The sequence below is a fragment of the Montipora foliosa genome, chromosome 6, assembly GCF_036669935.1.
Source record: "Montipora foliosa isolate CH-2021 chromosome 6, ASM3666993v2, whole genome shotgun sequence".
Classification (NCBI taxonomy): domain Eukaryota; kingdom Metazoa; phylum Cnidaria; class Anthozoa; order Scleractinia; family Acroporidae; genus Montipora; species Montipora foliosa.
This window is the reverse complement of record NC_090874.1, coordinates 25,489,432-25,502,327: the sequence shown is the minus strand read 5'-3', so window position 1 is coordinate 25,502,327 and position 12,896 is coordinate 25,489,432. Positions and strand designations below refer to the sequence as shown.

At 39.1% G+C, this 12,896-nt stretch overlaps 1 long non-coding RNA gene and 1 pseudogene across 1 annotated transcript; one reads left to right on the top strand and one right to left on the bottom strand.

Annotated features, from left to right (window-relative positions):
• Positions 1–773: 773 nt before the first annotated feature.
• On the top strand, positions 774–2,389 carry LOC138008938 (uncharacterized). Its single transcript, XR_011124297.1, has 2 exons — positions 774–1,172; positions 2,063–2,389. It is a non-coding gene; the product is annotated as an uncharacterized lncRNA (long non-coding RNA).
• Positions 2,390–10,998: 8,609 nt separating this feature from the next.
• Positions 10,999–11,789, bottom strand: LOC138005257 (uncharacterized; annotated as a pseudogene).
• Positions 11,790–12,896: the final 1,107 nt, after the last annotated feature.

The following is a 12,896-nucleotide window of genomic DNA, read 5'->3' as shown; positions in this document are numbered from 1 at the left end:
ATCGAATGCCTCTTTAAACAAGCGAGATGACAATACGTCACGCATATGAAATACGTGACCTGAATTAAACCTCCAGCTCCCCCTAGAATCTTATTGTCAACCACAATCAACCATGAGAAACGTCGAGGTAAAATAATAATAATGTTGTCGAGGTGGTTGTTCAATTTTTTGAGGTGGTTGTAAGTCATTCCATGTTTTAGCAACTACAGTGAACAGTTTATTTCGTTAATATTGTCTGAACACAAAAGTTCGCAGTTTTTTTTTCAACGATGTTTCTCGAGTCCTATTGTTTGAGCGAGAACGATATTTGCGTAAGTTCGAGCGGAATTTCGCGGCACTCCAGAGATATTATTTTTTCCACAAGGTCTTCGGAACGCTTTGGAAATACACATCTCGCAAGTGACTTGCTGACGCGTTCAAAACAAAGAATTTTTCCTTGAAGTAAAAAATAACTAAACATGAGCAGCGCGCCAGAGAAACTTCGATAAACAATTATATGGCTAAAGAAAGAGCATTTTACTATTTGAATGAACAATTTGTGTCAAATATAACCAGAGATATGATTTTTTCCGCAAGGTCTTTGGAACGCTTTGGAAATAAACATCTCCCCAGTAAAAATAAAGGCGTGATCACGCCGTGATCACGGGTGTGATCACAGGGTATGATCACGTCGTGATCACGCGTAAAAACTTTTTACGCGTGATCACGGCGTGATCACAGTGTGAAAATAGCGTGATCACAAGAATTTTGTGATTATGGCCAGACGAATTTTAGGCGTGATTGACTCTGTGATCACGGTGTGATCACACTGCCATAATAGCGCGATCACAGAAAGTATTGTGATCACGGCCAATGAATTAAAAGTGCCTTGAATCAATCAAGGTCAGATGAAAAGAAAATCACGTACGACAAATTTGGAGCCCCAATTTCACCTCGGCGTTTTTTAGCCTGCCGACCCAAACGCGAGTCCCCTTTTTAGTCAGACTCGTTTGCTGGATGGTTTCTTAACTTACTTCCCAATTTCGGATTCTGCCGTCGGTAATTTAACTCAGAGTGAATGAAAATATGGGTTCCTGTACATATGCAAATGTGAAAAGCCACGTACCTTAATGACTTGCAAGGTTGTCCGCGACTTAAGACAAAGATGAATTTCAATCATCTACAAGTCTCCAGTAAGAGTAAACTTATTTTAATTACATTTCAAGTAGCATTTGAAATCGATTACACACTATTTAAATCGTAATTTAAGCTTCGCAGACAGCATTACTGAAACACCCATCTATACTGCTTGAACCAAACTTGAATAATTATAATAATAAAAAAAATAATAAAATAATAATAATAATAATAATAATAATAACTGTTTTGATAAAATAAACTAGAACACTTCCCGTAATGTTATAAACGATATAAGTCCTTTAAATGTCTTTAGCAACGATACAATGGTCCTTTTTTAGTCTTTAGTAGTGATGTAATCTTTCCTTCATTCTTTCTTTGTTATGTTTATTCCTGCCCACACAAAACACCTGTTATTTCGGACCATTCTGCATTTCTCATCAATACATTTTCTAATTGTGGCCCACTCAACATTTTCATTGGCAGAGAACGTCAGCTCTGTACATTCTTTTACCGCTGCTATTCTGTTTGGGTCCAGCTTTAGAAGTTTCGAAGTTTCTCGCCTTTCCCTTCAACGCTTCCAGTCTTTGCCTCGTCCCTGCTAAATACAAGTTCGAAAAGTTTCAGGGCAAATCCTTTTGGGGTGTTTTTTGGGAGCTGTTCCACCTTTTTCCTTAGCACGTACACTCCCCGGCTCGGGGAACCAATAAGCATTGTGGACTGCTTGTCGGCCCCCATCTCATTACAAGGCTTTTGCAATCGGTCTCCCAGCGTGCTCTTCTGAGGTCGTAAAGGAGTTGAAGAAGATTTAACTGGTGGGCTGTTCGAGTTGAAGGCTTTTGGTGGAGCCGGGACTGAGGGAGGTGGTGTTAGTTCAATACTTGGCAGCTTGTACTCAAAACTGACGTCTGCATCGTGTACTGATTTATAGTATTTCTTTTTACAGGCTTTACATTTTTCAAATTTGCTGATAGCATCAGTGAGCTTATGAAGGTGATCTGCCATTGAAGACACTTGGTGTAGGATTTTGGCCAATTTTTCTTCCAGGTCGTTGTGATGATATCTTCCAGTTCCAAAATCTGAGGAATAAAAGGCAAAAAGAAATTGACATTATTGCTTTGAGCTCAATGTGAACAAAATAGCAGTTTTTAATATGAAAAAAATGAAATGCCATTAATCAGTGCCAATACCATGTAGTTTTTAAATTGATTGATACACCAAATACACCCAGTTTATTGCAAGATTCGTAAATAAAATATAATTTACTTTTTAAGTGCTGAGCAGTGCATTAATGCTACATCATCGGCGTATTCATTTTGTAACTTTTAAATGTATCATTTTATGATTTATACAAATGTAGCTATAATAAGAGAGCTGCAATGATTTCCTATGTGAAAAGATAACAATCAGATGCATGGCATCTTTATGTTCTGACTTCCATCTGTGAAAGATTTGGTTCCAATATTTGAGCAAATTTCGGTGGCTTGCATACTTATTAGCTAACTTGACAAAACTCTCTCGAGTGGGGGATAGGACGGATGTAATGACGGTTTTCTGTCACGCTTTCAACTCTCCATAACTTTGATACTGGTAAGCAGGGAGTGTAGATAGGACAAAAAAGAACACCTTTACACGAACGCACTCATAATCTATGATTACTTCTAGTTTTAGTAATATGTCACGTTACTATATCGTGATAAAGTTAGATTCCCAAATATGACGCGAATTAAAGGGGCTAGGTCACGCTATTTTAGGTAATTTTGTTTAATTCTGTTGATTATGAGCTCTAAACGTCAAATTGGCAGAGCAAGAGTCTTTCGTTTGCAAAATCACGGCCACATAACAACTGAGAATGATTTTCCAGCTTTGTAAATGACATTTCGATACAGACTGATATAAATTTGAAAAAAGGTGGGCCAACGTTTTTCAACTTTACTCAAATTCAATCCATTTCAATCCTCTCCAGTTTTGTCCATCCAAGTCCCTTCTTAGCCTCCCTGTGTTTTGTTAGAGTTCTTCTATAGTTTTGAACAGTTATTTTGATATTTTAGTTAATTCTATGACCATTCGATCAGTGCCGAAATTGCCTAAAATTGCGTGACCTAGCCCCTTTAAGACTTAGCTGGCAACCAGTGGAGTCTTTAATAGCGTTGAAGATGGCTAAGAAAGTACTATTGACAAAAAGTTGTTCGATGCTTGGCAAGAGCTACTTTTGAAAAAAAAATACTCGTGGTCAATCTTATATGACTGTTCGCGACTAATTTGCATTAATCTACTGGAGTGCGCACTTGTTTACACAATGTGCAGCACTGTTTACAGTCCTACACCTTCTCGTATACAACCCCACTACTGCTGCTGCTCCTGCTGTAACGTTAGAAAAGCACTACACTAAAACTGCCTCAAGCATTTTCTAAAATATTCATTTTCCCAAAGACAAGCTATAAATTGAAAAACCTGAAATTTTTAACATGATCTTTATGGTGAACACAATGAAAAAAATGACAGCTTTAATTAACGTGGCCAAAACGCCTGGAGATGGCATCGATGCGCCAACTTATTAACAAGTTTGCCATGAGAAAATCAGAAGTCAAAAAAATTAAGACATATATACAAAGGATGTCAATCACTTGATACAAATAAAACAATGAAGGATTCACTAATTCAATAATCCCGGAAGATCTAGTTCCAATTTCTCTGAAAAATTATGTAAGGAGTAAATTTAACTCACTCTCTTTTTCTTGCTTTGACTGGTCGCTTTCCTGCTCTGACTGATTGCTTGGGACAAAGTCGCTGGTTGCATCAACTTCATCAGGGAATCCTCCATCCAGGGTTTCAGGGACAATGGTTTTACTGAACTCTAAAAATTAAGTCAAAACAGTTCAATTACCAGGGTAGTTCCTGAGTCTTATAGAATTGCAAGAGCTACAAGTAAGAGCAAATACAAAAACTGAAATGAAATCTCTTTCCACTTTGCATATTTCCTTCCGTTGCAAGTGAATGCACATGATTCGTCTACCTGTAGTTATGAAATATTTACGTACGGCAACTGTCGGCTTTCTTCTCAGTGGTATCCACTTATTTTTGTACTGAAATGTTTGCTGCTGACAATAGAGAAAAAAATGCTAGAGCAAGCGACTTGAGTCAGCATCTTGATGAGTCACACAGAATAAGACAGGAACAGAAATAAAATTCATGCATTTCAAGATTGTTTGAAATAAAACTTAACTTACCCTTTGAGGGTTTACATTCTTCAAATATTGCCACCAGGTCATCGATTGACCAGTCGTCACATATTCGACCATTTTCATCCATTTTCCACTATTGCCCTTTTAAAACCAGGAGCTGATTGTCAGATGGAATTCGTGTCGTCTGCTCTATTAGGCTTTTCAAGTTTTTGAATGTGGTTTCTGGATCCACAGAAATATTGAACTCAACGGGTCTTTCTGTTTCATTCCCGTGAAGGAGTAACTTCATGCTAAGGGAGACCGTCTTGCCAATGTCAATAGACTGGCTCTCCGCAATTTCAGATCTTGCTTTCTTCTGCCCTGCATTACTGAAGCCTTTCTCTTCGTTTTCCTTGTCTTTTTTCGCCCTAGGTTTTCTCTTCTTCTCCTTAGAGCTCAAATCTTCTTGTGGTGGTAGTGACTCTCGGTTTTGGCGGGAAGAACCGTTGGCGGTTTTCTTCTTTTTCCCCACCTTCGAGGAACGTGCCTTTTGTTGCCAATCGGCAAGAACTGCTTTTTCTTCAGCCTCTGGGTCAAATGACTCTGAATCGGACTCCATTGTTTCAAGATCTGCGCAAACATTTTTCAATGAAAATTCGCTTACTGTAGGCCGTGGTTTTTTTGCTGTTGGCTGCTCCGCAAGACTCTCACAGTCATAGTAGTCAGAAAGTTTGTGAGGCTTCTTTCGGCTCCGTTCACATTGATTGCTGATCTCGGCCTTTTCACGCGATTTCTTAAGGCGGTCAATAAATTCGCCACACTCCTTCTTTGTGCCCTTCTTAAGGCTTGTTGCCTTAAAATATTCCTCTGTTAGCTCACCATTTTCATCGACAACTTTCCACAGAACCCGGGTAGAGCCGTTTTCTTCTTTAACCTTGCTTTCCGGCACAACATGAGGCCCCCGAGACTTAACATCCTCTAATGGAAATTCTACCGCATAGAAAACCGCCATGATTCTAGCCAAAAGACACACAGATAACTATTGAAAGATTGGTAAACACCAAGAGCACGCTAACTGTCCTAGAGAAGATTTCAAATGTCCCGCTTTGAATTCAACTGGCCTCTCACTGGAGAATGGGTAAACTGATACTCGAATAGCAGGGATTTGTTACAGCGGTGAATGTCGCGAGATAAATATCAGTATGTCCATTTAACATAAGAAACATTGTAATCTTAACCATTAGCGATATACAAATAAACATTTTTTGAAGCCAAACTAAGATTAAGAAAAAAATATTTTGTCCTAAAAATGGAAGAGCTACAAGCTTCGCGTGAGTCATGTAATCAAAACATTCTTTGTATTAAAATCTTCTCCTGCCAAACGACTTTAATGACAGATAAGTATTACAGCATGCACGCAAATTCCTTAACGTAGACATGCTTCGATCCCCTTTTTCAACTCGCTGAGTAAAGATAACTTTATGAATCCGTTGTGTTTAAGTCATTGCAGGTTGGATATGATATCTAAACCATTTAAAATACGTTTTTTTCCCCTTCGCGTTTACTGCGATCACGAGAACATTCCTTGCAAGATTGTTTAATGACTTACATGACAGATAAGTGTTTAATGGTTGCATGAATGTCATGCCATGTAAAATAAGGACTAATCACTTGGTATACCGGTAACAATTTTTGTTTAAGTATGGACAACCTCGACGGTTCTTCAAGCAGCGAAAAAACATCTTCAAGTTCTGATAGCGAAAATGAAAACCCAGTACACGGGGAAAGCAAAGTTGAAGAAACAAAACAAAAATCCAGACAGCTTCAGTATTATCATAGAAAGACCGGAGGCAAAATGAAAAGGAAATATACACTTTTCAGAGATCAAGAGAATCCCAGTAGACAACTAAAGAGATATCATAGCGTTGTGCGGGAAGCCTGCAGCACTTTGCCAGCTTCAATGAACACCGCTGGATCAGCGGAAAGAATAAGTGAGACAAACATAAATGAAGACATGCAGATCGGCACGACTGCGGAAATTCAGAATGAAGAAAAAGAGATTTCCCCTTATGAGTTCGAAGACGAAGCTGCCTTCAATACTAGCACCACTTCTTCCTCAGCGGAGGAAAGTGGAAAATCATTTTCAGATAGTGACGATAGTGTTTCTGGAACGGAAAGTGAAGAGTGGGATAACGAACCAGAAGATATCGTCCCCGAACGAGAAAACGAAACCGCGACTACGCTTCCTGACGAGGAGAAGCCACTTTTTCAAGGAAGCACAATATCGAAAATTTTATCGTGTGTCTTAATTGTAAGCTTCGTTTTAAAGCACAATTTGAGTAAAGCAGCCTGGGCAGATCTCCTCCGCTTGTTAACCGCTTTGCTTGGAGACCGATGTAGACAAACGTTTCAGTCCGTGTACAAAATGAAAGTGATCATGAAAGAATACTTCGGCTCCAAGGAACCTACAAAGATAAATTACTGTACTAACTGTTTACTGGCTGTTAAAACCGACAAGTGCCCAAATGCCAAATGCAGCAAGGCAGGACCGTCGAGTTTTCTAGACTTGCATTTAGAAGAAAAGATCAAAGATCTATTCAGAGATTCTGAATTTGTGAACTTATTAAAGAAAGGAAAAGAGCAGGTAAAGCGTGCAGCTAGCTGTAGCAGTATTCATGACATATTCCACGGACTTGACTACAAGAATTTCTTACATCCTGGGGGTTTTCTTTCACAATTGTACAATATTTCGTTTACAATTAACACTGATGGAGTTAACAAATATTCGTCTTCTAGGGCTGGTCATTTGTGGCCGGTTTATATCATGATCAACGAGCTCCCAAAGGAACACCGATTCAAAAAAAAGTTCATTATTCCTGCCTACATCTATTGTGACAAACATGATCCAAACATGTTGACATTTCTTAACCCTTTGGTTGAAAAGCTGAATGTTCTAAATTCGAGTGGAATACATGTGCCGGACAGTGCAGATGGAGATATCAATGTCCGATGTATGTTATTTGTAGCAACAGCCGACTTGCCTGCACGAGCTGACCTAATGAATATGAAACGTTATAATGGTAAATGCGCTTGCCATCTTTGCAAGTCAGAAGGAGTTGGCTACGGGCCAAACAACATCCACAGATACTGGCCTTTTGAAAAAAGCCCCGAGAAAAGGACCCATGAAGATCAACTTAAATTTGCATCAAAGGCCACAATTAAGAAAGCGGTCATGGGAGTTAAGGGGCATAGCATTTTTGTGAAGGTTTCGTATCCGTTCGATTTAGTACGTTCATTTGCAATCGATTGGATGCACTCCGTTTGTCTCGGAGTTGTAAAGTACATTATGAATCTACAAATGTCCGATGGAAACAAGGGCCAAGTCTTTTACATAGGGACAAAGACTTCGTCTATGTCCCGCAAACTTCTTTTGATAAAGCCGCCAGACATCGTAGGGAGATTGCCCAGATCGTTAGAAGATCTTAAACATTGGAAAGCAACAGAACTCAAAAACTGGCTACTGCATTATTCTTTGCCAGTTTTCTGCAAAATCCTAAATCCCTTGTACATTTTCCACTGGTCTCTTCTTGTCGGAGCGATTGGAATCTTGTGTTCCGATTCAATATCGAGCGCAGATCTCGAACAGGCAGACGTCATGCTACAAGACTTTGTTCTTTTAATGGGAATACTGTATGCGCCAACAAGGTTCACCATGAATGTCCATTTATTGCAGCATTTAGCTTATTATGTTTCACGCCGAGGACCACTATGGGCGTACAGTTGCTTTGCTTTTGAAAGCATGAATGCTTTTATCAAACCACTTGTTCATGGAACGCATCACGCTATGGAACAAATTGGATGTGCAATTGGTCTTTGTTTCGGCCTTTCTAATTTTACGAAAGAAGTTTTGCAAGATAATGGCATTCCTAAGGACAGCAAAATGCTGTTGCGAAGTCTTACAGGTTGTTCTAAAAGTTCTCACAAAGTGTCTGCCAAAACTCAAGGGGGCTACTTAAGTGGAAAAGAACGAAGAAACATCGACAGCAACATACAGACCTTCGTAAGGGTCTTTGTAATGGCAAACAAGTTGCCCACAGATTACGAACTTGAACCTTTTCGCAGATTTGAGAGTGATGACGGACAGAAGTTCTATTCTCTGGGCACGAAAACACGCAAAACTGACTCAACTGTAATTGAATATACAGACAGAAACAATACGCTTTGTTATGGCAGAGTGACACTGTTTTTAAAGATACATGATTTTGGACTTTGTGTTGGAAATGAACTGGAGGAAAACTCTGACCCATTACCATTTTTTAATGAGCAAGAATGCACTGAAGTACTACACTCTTTAACAAACAGTAAGCAGAACAAAGATATCGCGCGGGACGTTTTAAGAAAGTACCGCAATAAATGCCTCGTAAAACATCACGTGCACATTAAACCACGCTCGGGAAGGACATTTGTTATATCCGTGGAGCAGATAAGACGTAAATGTGTCTTCATTGATATTCTACCCAACAATGCGTGGATGATTTCTCGTTTTCCCAATGTGAATGAACATAACTAAAAATTGTGCAAGCATTAATTTTCTGGTTAGTCTTTGCTGATCTTATTTAGTGAGGATTTATTTATAGATGTAAAATGTCAGAGCATTAGAGTGCAGCTGCTGGTTTAAATTAAATTATTGTATGACTGAAATGTGAAGTTTTTAACTCTGTGTTTGTCCTAATCAAGTGAAACTTTGACTCTGTTTTCGTGAAACTTAAACTGAATTTACTTTGCGCAAACCAAAGCTCGTTGAGAGTGCATAAAAAATATTATTTGCCATGAAATCAACCGCAAAGTGATCACATCGGTGATAGCATGGTGACTGTTTATTTTCGAGCATCATATGCCGGTTTCCTGCATTATTTTATGCACGTAATGGGCTGGGTGATGAATTCATACACAGACAAGAGGAATTCGCTGAGCAGCTTTGTCCATTCTAGCGAGGAGTCTATCATATTCTCTCAATCGGGCATTAATATTCGGTCAAATAAAAAGCGCGTAAGTTCAGGCCTGTGTGATAAAGGGCATAACAGGCCTGTGTAATCGGGCCAATAAATTGTTGAACACAATTCCATTCGCTTTCGAACATACTCGGACAAACTTTTGTTATAATTTTCCGGTTCTGTCCCTCTCAAAGTGATAAGAAGTCCGATCAATCAGACCGTGATATGTGATCACACCTTCACTGATGAAAAAGGAGTGATCACGGGCGTGATCACTCCAGTCAGGCATACATCACGCTTTCCTTTTTTGTGATCACGCTAAAAGGAGTGATCACACCCGTGATCACGGGCGTGATTTGTGATCACGCTGTGATCACAAAATATTTTTACTGGGGCTTGCAAGTGACTTGCCAACGTGTGCGAAACAAAGAATTTTTCCTTGAAGTAAAAAATAACTAAACGTGAGCAGCGTGCCAAAGAAACTTTGATAAACAATTATATGGCTAAAGAAAGAGCATTTTACTGTTTGAATGAACAATTTGTGGTAAATACAACCGGAGATATTATTTTTTTTCACAAGGTCTTCGGAACACTTTGGAAATTAATTAATTGTCAAATCGAAGTGTGGTTCACTGGTAAAAATTTGTTATCTGTAAATGCGAGACCAAACTGCAGGAAAAATAAACAATTAATACTCAGCAATGATACCCGCTTATTTTACAATAATTCCTTTTTATTAAAATCGCGAGAAAAGGACTGCATGACTATGGATGTCTTTCAACACAGACTACCATCAGTGAACTGTTTTATTTTTTCCACCTCAGTTTGCATTCTGTATTTTGTGACCCTCGTGTAATGACCACAAATGGTGAACGAAATTTCGATCTCCAAACGAGATTTGCGTTCGAAATTTCGCTCACACAAACAAAGTGTTGGAAATTTCGTTTGAAATTTCGCACTCACTTGTGAAATTTCGTTTGAAATTTCGCTCCCACTTGCGAAATTTTGAACGAAATCTCTCTCCCACTAACGAAATTTCGAACGAATTTTGCCACCTTCAGCGAATTTGCCAAGTGAAATTTCGCACATCTGCACGAAATTTCGTTAATGGTGAAACAATAGAGGCCAGCGAAATTTCGCCGAAAATTCGTTCTCCTCGAAATTTCGCAGATTTACGTAGAATTTCGTAGAACTTCGTCGAAATTCGACGAAATTCGCTATCATTACTTTTGCACAGTACTGTAGCATGCCTTGATTGGCAATTTTCCCTGGACTAGTCTAGGCTTCAATGATAGTTTGCTTTTGATCATCAATTAGAGTGAACCCACACTGTGGTGTGGGTAGGTGATTCTTGGTTGTCTGACCAAAGCACAGGGGTGGGGAGGGTAGCTTTTCCTTAAGTTTGTGACAGTAGCAGAATTCGCTTGTTTTCACAATTTCTGCAGGCACCTTTTGACAAATCCAGTTAGATATATATATATATATATATATATATAGCTTGCACAAAAGAGGATTGTCTTCCAATAAAAAACACAATGCGTTTCGGCTTCTGCCTTCATCAGGGGTTTCTGCTATGTATTTGATTAATTACATTTGATAAATGCTATTTACAGTGACGTAGTAAATAGTGCGATTTGTAATTGTACGTCAAGTACTTGCTGACGTCACGTGAGAATAGTTTTCCCATAAAGCACGTAACTTGTAGGCCTAGAGTGGAGCGCCCTTTATGACTTATGTTTTAAAACATTATTATTGTATGGTTCCCGCTTTATAAAGGTGTTTTTGCGTCTGCCAAACTCTATTCTTTTATTTAGTCCATTAGGCTGTAGAGTATTTAGCCTTTTTTGCCAGAATATTTCCCGTCTTGAAGTATTTCCCTTTTCTTTTCTATGACAATTTGATCTCGTTTTATTGGTTCGATGATCATAATCGTCATGTCATTATTGAAGTTATGGCTTCAGGTGTTGTAGAGAAAATACTCGGTGAGTTCACAGCTGCTGACTCCTTTTTTAATGTGGTTCCTGTGATTGTTGAGACGGATGTTAAAGGGTGTCTCGCTCTTTCCAACATACTGTAACTTGCATTCTATGATGTAAATGACCCAAGAAGAATGACAATCCACTGAGTGGAGTATATCGAAGACCTTGCTATTTTTTATCCCTGCAAAGGTTGATGCCTTGTTTATGTGATTACACCAGCTGCACCTTGGTTTATTGCAAGGACCACACCCGCCACTTATGCTGGAGCAAATATCAGGTCTTTTTCTTGTCAAGGTGGTGGTACTCACAAGTGTATCTCGGAGACTTTTGGGTGGTCTATATGCAATCAAAGGTCGTTTGCGAAAAATATGGGCCAATCTTTCTTTCGATTGAAGAAGGTGCCAGTGTCTGTTTGCTACTCCAGCAATGAACATGGTGTGGGGGTTGTATGTCGTTACTAGGGGAATGCGACTTATGGTTTCCCTTTCCCTGGCGCGTAAACTCTCTTCCTGTGTTAGCGACATTACTTTTCTCATTTCTGTCAAGACCTTGTATCTCTTATAGCCACACGCAACAAAATAATTGGAATATCCCATTATCCTTTGCTCAAGTATGTCTGTTGATGAGCAAATCCTGCTAAGCCTTAAGGCCTGGCTGTAAGGGATACTGTGTTTCAAATGGGGTGGGTGTGCTGAGGTCCAGTGTAGATATGGGTGAGTATCGGTGGGTTTCTGGTACACGTCCGTACTTATGAACCACTTGCATCCTTGATTATTGTAGTGTCCAAAAAGTTCAATGAATCACTGGAGATTTCGTGTGTAAATTTGATAGAATATGGTAGAACGCTATTTAGATAACCTCTGAAGGTGGTCAAAGAGTCCATAGTACCTTTCCAAATAAGAAATATTTCGTCGATGAAACGTACCCAGTCAATAATATATCTGGACCCATCAGTTTGGTAGACAAATTTGTCTTCTAGTCGGCCCGTATGTATATTTGCAAAGTTAGGAGCAGCTCTAGTACCCATCACTGTACCCTTAACTTGTATAAAATTCTCGCCATTAAATGTGAAATTGTTCAGTTTGAGTACTTTCTCAAGGAGGCACGTTAATGTTTTCGCCGAAGGTGACGCCAAAGACGTGTTTTCAAGTTCCTCCTCCACTATCTTCAGTCCTTCGTCTGTGTCTATATTTGTGTATAGACTAGAGACGTCCAATGTAACTTAGATACAACTACCAGGTACTCTGCCTAATCTTTTCAATCTTATGATAATATTCGTATATATATACCTGAATATTAGGAGTTCAGCGACGTGGAAGAGCGCAAATTATATAAGATAAAACAAGCAAGAGACACTAGCAACTCAGAGTTTCATGTTCTCTCTCACGTTTCAAGTCACAAGTGTTAGGCTCAAGCTACACGTAATGTGTTCCAAAATGTCATTGATAATGACTTAAATCCTGGAAAGCGACACATCTATGAATAATTACATTCTGGGGAGCCACATAGCAATAAGTATTTCGAAAGAAAGCTTCAATTTTACTTTAACACACATGACATCGACATTGTGTTTTCCAATTTCTGTTTGTTCTTCATTTCTGTGAGCCTATCACCCTTCAAGGATTTTCGGCCATAACTTCTTA